This window comes from Ochotona princeps, chromosome 13 (genome assembly GCF_030435755.1).
Source record: "Ochotona princeps isolate mOchPri1 chromosome 13, mOchPri1.hap1, whole genome shotgun sequence".
Lineage (NCBI taxonomy): Eukaryota > Metazoa > Chordata > Mammalia > Lagomorpha > Ochotonidae > Ochotona > Ochotona princeps.
The window spans coordinates 7397322-7406671 of NC_080844.1; positions in this window are offsets into that span (position 1 = coordinate 7397322).

The following is a 9350-nucleotide window of genomic DNA, read 5'->3' on the forward strand; positions in this document are numbered from 1 at the left end:
AAACAACATCCAGGAGGGGCACAGAACTCCCAACAGGCTTGACCAAAAGCAGTCTTCACCACGACACATGATAGTCAAGCTCTCTTCAATCAAACATAAAGAAAAGAAACTTAAATGTACACATAAAAAAAAATCAATTGACAAATAAAGGAATGTCAATTAAACTCACAGGAGACCTCTCACAGGAAACTCTACAGCCCAGAAGAGAATGGAGTAACATATTCCATAATCTAAAACAAAACAAAAATTGTCGGCCCAGGATAACATACCCAGCAAAGCTTTTCTTTGCCTTTGAAAATGAAATAAAATTCTTCCACAGTCAAAAAAATTTATAAGAATATGCTTCTTCCAAACCTGCCAGGCAAAGGATGCTTAAAGATATTCTCTTGACAGAGAAGAGGAATAGCACCCACCCAAATCAAAGGCAAATGCAAAGAACATCCCAGTAAAATAACAACAGAAGGCTAAATCAATGAAAATAACAACAGAAGACTAAATCAATGAGCAACCCACTGCTAAAATGACAGGACCAAATTACCACCCATTCATATTAACCGTGAATGTAAATGGCTTAAACTCATCAGTCAAACATCATAGATTAGTAGACTGGATTAAAAAACAAAACCCTTCTATTTGTTGCCTACAAGAGATACATCTCAAAATAAAGATCAGTGGAAACTGTATCTCAAGGATTTTGACATTTTTTTTAGTTCCACCTCTTCAAAACATTTTCTTTTCCGTTAAATTGTTTTAATGACTCATAGATCTTACAATAGCATCATTTTCTTCAAGAAGATTCTTGATTTTCTTTTTCATTTCTTCAGTGACACATTTGTCATTCAGTAGCATATGATTTAACTTCATGGCACTGTAAATTTCTTTTTTCTTCCTGTGGCTGATTTTGTATTGTGGCTTTTCATTTAAGGGGATGTATAGTAACTGTGTAATAGAGACTATCATATCCAGATGTGAGGATTCAATGTAGTATGCATCTCTACTTCCAGATCAAAGATGGACTTCCAATGACACTGTTAACTATAGCTCGGCAGTGGCATGCTGGACTCTGCATTGTCCGTGCCTGCAATGATGGACATATGCCTGTTTATGAAGTACTATACTATAGTAATAATATAGGGAACTCAGTGGGGGAGGGGTGGGGACTTGAGGTGGGTGTGGGGGAAACCCCAAGGCCTATGCAACTGTATCATAAAATGATAATAATAAAAGACTCCTCCTAATATCCTACACTTGGGCCCAGTGTGATCTCTCTCACTCTGCAACATATATATATGCATATATATACACATATATATCCTATATGCATACATACACACACACACACACACACATATATATATATCACTTAAGGATATATATATCTTTAAGTGAGCCTAGCAAATTAGTTTGAAAATAACTTCATTTTGGTACAGAAAAATGCTGAAATGCCCGCATACAAGGACCTTTCAAAAAGTTAATGGTAAATGTTTAATATGAAAACTATCCTTGGTATTCATCTTTTTGCATCAAAATGGTTATCTTTTACTCCCATATTCACAAACTTTTGAAGTACTTCTGATGTAACATGAATGTGTGTTCAAAATGAAAGAAACAACTAAACTGCATTTTGGGAAAAAGAGAAACAATTATAATTTGAAAAAGTCATCACTTCTTACTGATTTCCTTGACTGCCTGTTCTCTCTCTCTCTCTCTCTCTCTCTCTCTTCCAAACTCTGAATGTAAAGTTAGAGAGAAGGAAGAAGGATTTCTAGGATAGGGTGTGAGCCATGCTCAGCTGAGCTAGGCTACGACACTGCCAGTGAGAGCTGAGATTGCTGGTGGGCCATGCCAGGCTGGGTCAAAGCACCTGCCAGCACATACAAGACCTGGGACTAGAAACAGTACTGGTAGGGAAACTCTAGGGATTCTCCTGCTGGTCTGCAGCTCCCAGTGGTGAGTGTGAGATCTAGGGCTGTGGACAGACCAGGTAGGGCAAGGTGACAGCAGTACCCACCAGCATGTGTATGGGGTGGGTCTGAGGTGGGCCAAACTGGGCTGGGTTCCAGCACCCACTGGTAAATCATGAAAGCCAGAATGATTGTGGGACAAGCCTGGCTAGGCTGCAGCACCTACCAGTTCACACGAGAGCCAGATTTGGGTGTGGGCAAGGCTGGGCTAGGCTGGGCTGGGCTATAGTACCCATCCGTGAGAGCCAGAATGGATACAGGCCAGTTGGGTTAGGCCATCCTCTCCATCAGTGGGTGCCAGGACAGGGGGCAGCCGTGTCAGTCTGGGCAGCAGCACCTGACAACATACATGGGATCCAGGTCTGGGAACAGGCCTGATAGGGGAAGTTCCTTGCCAGTCCGGAGCTTTTTCTCGGAAGCACGAGAGCTGGGGCTGTGAGAAGGCCAGACCAGGTTGAAATGCAGCACCGATTGGCACATGTGTGAGCTGGGTCTGGAGTGCGCTGGCAGGGTCAGTCCACAGCACACACTGGCATGAGTGAGAGCTACGATAGGATGCGGGTCAAGCTGGGTTGGACCCCAACACCCACCTGTTCACATGAGGGCTGGGGCTAAGAGTGGGCCAGGCTGGGCTAGGATTTTGTACCTGTTGGCGAGAGCTGGGACTGGGGAGCAGGTTGGGCTAAGCCAGGCTATAGCACCTAATGGCAAAAGCCAAGACTGGTGGTAAACTATCTCAGATTGGGATGTAGCACCTGCTGGCACATGTGAGACCTGGGGCTGAGAGTGTGCCTGGTAAAGGAACTTTGAGGATACCTATACTAGATTGCTGGACTGGTGCTCCCACTGATAAGTATAAGAGCTGGGACTGGGGCTGGGCCAGGCTAGGAGCAGGCCCGGCTGGGCTAGGCTGCTGCCCTCACTGGCATGCATGAGAGCCAAATGGGTATGAGCCAGCCAAACTGGGCCATAGTATCAGCTAGCAAGTGCCAGGACTGAACATGGGTCTTGTCAGACTGGGTCACAGTACCTCCTTGAAGCCAGAAGATGCAGGGCTGGGAACATGTTTGGAAAGGAACTGTTGGTACTCCTCTGTTAGGTTGTAGCCACTGAAGTACCTAGATGTTTTCTGCTTTTGTGATTCTGCCTTACTTGCTTGGCTGGGGGCTGTGTGAACTCCAGGCCTCACAGTCTATGTGACACCCGGCAGGACACCTGGCAGGTCACGCAGGTCCTCAGGAAGGAGGTCCCTGGTGTTACATAAGACCCACTGCTCATCAGTTTGTAGCTTTTGAAAGTTGCTTGCTTCAAACCCCCCCAATAGAAGCCTGCAAACTTGCTCTTTTTGAAAGTTAATAGTTAAAACTGACCAATCATGACTGTGTAATTATATGGAATTGTCCTGAAATGTATAACAACCCTGTGCTGTTGAATCTCGCTCTTTTTTTCTGCCTTGCTGTTCCTCCCCCGCCCAGCTCTGCTGGACTGGAGGGTTGGCTGGGAGACCTAGGTTAACCTGAATACACTGCCTTTATGCGTTAGCACCGACTTCAGACTCAACGATTTTTTGGGGAATCTCAAAATCCAGCATAACACTATCACTGATGTGATGTGTCCCATGCACCTTCCTCCAGACCTGACCCCTCCTACCCTAATCACAAGACTCATATGAGTATGTATCCTGCTCACTATGTGAACAGTATTAAAAATAAATATTTATTTTTATTGGAAAGTCGGAAATACAGAGAGAAGGAGAGGCAGAGAAAAAGATCTTCCATCTACTAGTTCACTCTCAAGGTGGCCGCAATTGCTGGAGTTGAGCCAATTGGAAGCCAGGAGCCAGGAGCTTCTTCCAAGTTTCCCACACAGATGCAGGGTCCCAAGGCTTTGGGTTGTCCTTGACTGCTTTCCCAAGTCACACGCAGGGAGCTGGGGCAGATGGGACACAAATCAGCACTCATAGGGGATCCTGGGCGTGCAAGGTGAGGACTTCAGCCACTGGGTTATTGCATTGGGCCCAACAACAAAATTTAAAAATTAAAAGATGTGAAGGCTGGAGCTGTAGTGGCCTTTCTGTAGGCTGGAGAGGACAGAAGTGCCAAGTGTCCACTTCTGATGTTAGAGGGTTCTGTGCTGCATCTGGGGGTCAACACAGACGTTCTGGATCGTCTCCATCACTTCTCATTGCTTCTGTCACAGTCAGTTGAACAGACACGTATGTGACCGTGGCAGTCAGCAAGATGGATAAGATCCCTGCCCTCCAGGAGTGTCCATTCATCTGTGGTGAGACAGAACACAAGCAGGAAATACATCTCTACTATCATAGCTGACACGGTCATTGCTCTTATGCAAATGAAGGAAGATTAGGAGACCCAGAATGGTGAAGATCTGCTGTTTTAAGAGGGAAACACTTGAACAGAGACCTGAAGGAAGTGAAGAAGTCAAGTATATGGAGATTTGTGGAGAGGGCTTTCAAGGTACTACAGTGTGTGCACAGGCCCTGAGGCAGGCCTGTTGGAAGAATGGTCAAACTACCACTGTGCCTGGAGTACAGGCAATCCAGGGGAGGCAGAGGGGCAGGCCGGGATCCCAGAGGAAGTCATGAACTGTGATCAGGCCCTCAGGTTTGTGCAGTGCAATGGACTCCCGTAGGAAGATCCTGAGGAAGGTAATGATGCCACCTGCCTTAGGTTTTCAGAGGACAGCTGTGATTGTCAAGTGCACAGGAGGCTTGGTTAGGCCAGCTACTGGAGCAGAACTAACCTGGGAAACGATTTGGGTAACATCAAAGGCCTTAAGGGGCAGATCTCAGAGGGTGGTGGCTGACTGTAACTTCTTACCCTGGGGCAGTTGGGTAGATGGATAATGAGTACCGTTCATGTGGTAATTGGGTTGGGATGCAGGAAGGTTTGCTTTGAGGGTGAGATTTGGAAATCAATTTTCTTTTCACATTTGCTCTCTCTGGAACTCTGTCTTGCTCTTCTGTATGGGTGATAGGAACTCCTTGGGACATCACCTGCTGCCTCACAGGTGTGTTAGCAAGTAGTGCATCCCAGGTGGAGCATAGTTGCATCTTGTCCCAACACTATGATATGGACTATGGCATTCCAAACAGCAGCCTAATTCCCTGTATCATAAGGCCCTCCTACTTTTTTTTTTTTTTAAGTAATGTAACACAAAAGTAGAAGGGGATAATAAAAAAGAACTAAAAACAGACATTAACAACTGATAAGGCTCAAAACTCTCTTTGCCCAAACAACCACTGTCATATGTCTTAATGATTCCTTACAGAAAAAAAGTATCTGATCTGCCTCAAAAGGAACCACACCAGACTCTTCCTTACCTTCGCTTTTCAAAATGTTTTCCTGTCAATTGCTGAATACCAACACACACACACACACACACACACACACACACACACACACACCCTGCCTTCTTTGGCCAGCTGCCTAGCTGCTTTCCCACTGTGTAGAACTCACCATTTTTTTTTTAATCGAGTCGTTATTGATGGATGCTTTGGTGGCTTTCAACATTTTTCCCATTTTGAAAAAACAAAGTAAAAAAAACCTCCATTGCAATGGGCAGCCTTTTCCAGCTGCTTGGGTGGACTTTTGTGCAAACGTCCCTGGGGTTGCTTCCTAGCAGGTGGGTTTGCAAAGGGCTATGTGCCTTTACACCTTTAATTACATCCCCATAGAAAGTTTGCACACTCCCACAGCCAGCATAGGAGGGTGGCACTCACTTGTCAAGCACTTACCAGCGCTGGGCTGCATCAGAATTTATCATTTGGCCAAGCAAAAACGCATCAAAACCTCTCAGTTTTGACCCTTGCTGTTGATCCCAGGGCCTCAAAAGATCTGTGCCTTTGCGGGTTCCCTCGGCTGGGCTCTGATCTATTTCTTGCTGTTCCCGGTCTCTGCGGGGTCCTTTCTGACAGCCAAGAGACCGTGAGGACCCCTCTTCCTCGCTAGTCCTATTTCATTATTTCACCAGCCTTCCTCTAGGCAAGTGCATTCTTGAAGACAATGGTGGGCGACTTTCTATCTTCTTCAGCGCAGATCCGAAGCGTGCCACTGGGAACAGCCGTGGAGGAGCGTTCAGCTGTCTTTCCCCATTCCTGGCAGGGCTTTACGTTTAATTGGATCCGCAGATTAAAAGACAGGAGCGCCAGCACCGACCTTCCCCACCCGGCCACCCTCCAGCCGCTCTAATCCTGCTCTTACCAGCCCCCGCTCCTGTGTCACTGTCTGCTCACAGGCTGAGGAGCAGATCCGAGCCGGGCAGGGCAGGGCAGGGCAGGGCAGGGCAGGGCAGGGGCCTTGTTGACTCAGTCCCCAGGCAGCGGAGTGCTTGGTGACAAACAGTAAACAAAGGCAGCAGCAACATCGGAGGTGCAAGAGATCCTAGCTTATTACTGGAAAACTGTTCCTCTCCTCCGATGAAGGCCTAGACGGCTCCGGGGACTTTCAGACGCCGCCTGTGGCAAAGGACACAGGTACACCTTGCGGTCATTCACTTTCCTCTTACAACTGAGTCAAGGGTAAATCCACTGCTGGGTCTGGGTCTCAGGCAGGAGGATTCAGCAGGGAAGCCAGCCCTGGTGTTTGTGACTTTGTGCAGTATTATCTGGAATATTACTGGATATTGTTTTTGTCCTTTTAACAGTAACATGTACTTGGAAGAGGAAGCAGGAGCTATAGAGTGGGAATACTTCTTGTTGGAATCGCTAGTTATTGAGCATCTGTACAAAATCAAGTGCATGGTGTATCTTTGCTGAGACTTAGCTCAATCAAGACCACAACATAGCATTGTTGAGGGAATATGGGAGCACAGATGTCAAGCCCTCAGCATTTACTTGGAGCCTCAGGGTAGGCCAATAAATGATAGCAGTCATTACTTTTTCAGAAATGAGTCTCAAGCCATGTCTAGCTGCTTTCCAGGAAATAATGAAAACTAGAAAGTATGAATAGTTTCATATACATGCTTAAAGAACAGAAAAAAGTTCAGTTGATTTGTCAAAATTTAAACTTTACCTTTTTTTTAACTGCAAATATCAAGAGCTTTTTTTTGTTACATCGCTTCTGCTCCATGATAGCCACTGCTGGGGCTGAAGCCAGGAGCCTGAAATTCCATCTGGGCCTCCCATGTGGGTGGCAGGGGTTCAAAGACTTGGGTTGTCCTCTGCTGCTTTCCCAGGCACTTAGAGAGCTGAGTGGAAAGTGGAGCAGTAGGAACTCAAACACATGGGATGCTGGCATCACAGGTGGTAAATCGACTCATTGTGCCACCATATTGTTGCAGATTTTTTTAAACCAACAGCTAAATTCAGGCCTGAGATATGTCTGTTTTCCCTGCTGTGTCCTATAATTTGCTATAGGCCATGGTTGAATCAAACTGATTCATTTCTTAATTCAACAAGCACTTACTAGACATCCCTTGGTGCCAATCTGGGCAGTAGGTGCTGGGGAAACCCTTCTCTTCCTGAACAATATTCCAAATTGAGCTCAGAAAGAGGGATCTCCATGATAACTTGCTGCTGCAGCAAGTGCTGAAATGGAGATGGCCAAGGCTCTTGGGAGAAGCGATGCCTAAGCAAGGGATTGGCAGGGTGGGGTTGAGGTAAGACATCCCAGACAGAGGACAGCAGATGCAAAAGCCAGTGGCGTGTTCTGGGAATGTGAGTTTGATCTGAATGTGAGCGTAGATGTTTGTTAAAAGGGTGAGCCAGGCAGGAAAGGTTTCTATGGCTTGAATTGTGTTTAGAAGTGCCCGCGGAGCCCTTCATAATTTGACATGACACATACCATGATTGTATTTCAGTATCAGAAGTGGAACAAGGTGGATGTAGAATTGGAGGTGATGAAGCCTGGAATGAGATGGCTGGCCTGATCCCAGGGAAGAACAATTGAGAAGTGGGGAAAGGAGGGCCTTGAAGCAGGTTTGCCAGCTCTGGGCGAAACAAGTGAATGTGCAGCATTATAAACATATGAATTCATTGTCAATTTTATTGGCAGGAAGGATGTATATTGTCCCATTACAAGGCATAAAATATAAACACTCTGTATTGCAAGTTCAATATAGCCAACTGGTTCTCACAGAATACATTCAATGATTTTTCAGTGAACTCCTATACTCTTGGCTTAGGCTTGCCAACAGCAAATAAATGAAATTCTAACTGGCATTCTGCTTGATACCTTTACTTGCCCTGACAAATAAGAAGTAGTGAAAAATGAAAGTGAACGTCTTAGCGTCACTCACTTGTCAATGACATGGTTGACTTCTCTGAACTGGAGGTTGGTTTTTGAACTTGGAAGCCTGCTCCCTTGTTTGTTTGCACTCTTCACAATGTAGGAGCTGTGTATGTGACACATTCCTGGATTAAGCCTACAACATCTACGTTTTCTCCATTGCTCCCTCAAGTCTATACAAGCTACAGGATCATACACTGAGCTCTGGTTTGTGACTTTGGCTCCTTCCAGGGATGTAAACATTCCCATGGTCCCAACTGCAGTCTCCCAGGGTTAAATCATGGAACACCAGCTAACATGGGATGAGGGCTCTCACTCCCTCCCACAATATTTCCTCTACACAAGCATAATTCATCTCAATAAACTCAGGAGCATAGGTGACAGTGAAATGGAGTAAAAATGATTGGGAAATGGCTACTTTTTAATTTTAACGTTGGTAGAACTTATTTAATTAGAAATGTTTCTGACTTAATTAAAAACATTTTTAAAAAGATTTGTTTTACTATTTTTTTTCAAAAGGAAGAGTTAGAGAGGGGAGACACACACACACAGAGCGACAGAGACAGAAAGATCTTCCATTGGCTGCTTCATTTCCCAAACGGCTGCAATGAACACAGCTGAGCTGATCCGAAGCCCGGTCCCTAGGAGCTTCTCCAGTTCTCCCACATGGGTGCAGGGACTCAAGGACGTAGGCCTTCCTCTGCTGCTTTCCCAGGCTGCAAGCAGGGAAAGCTGGATCAAAAGCAGAGCAGGTGGCTCTGAAGCCGGGAACCAGGAACCTCTTCCCGGTCTCCCACGTGGGTGCAGGGTCCTAAAGCCTTGGGCCGTCCTTGACTGCTTTCCCAGACTACAAGCAGGGAACTGGATGGGAAGTGGAGCTGCCGGGATTAGAACCGGCACCCATATGGGATCTCGGCGTATTCAAGGCGAGGACTTTAGCCGCTAGGCCACGCCACCGGGCCCAACATGTTCAGTCTTGATGAGGGGCAGCGTATCAGTTGGATCTTTACAGCTAGCATTTTTGGTTGCCTCTCCTTGAATCCTCAATGTTTTCTCTCATTTGTCCTTAAAAATTTGTATTTTTATGGAGTAAACCCATGATCCATTTGGAATGAATTCCTGTAGAAAGTGTGAGATT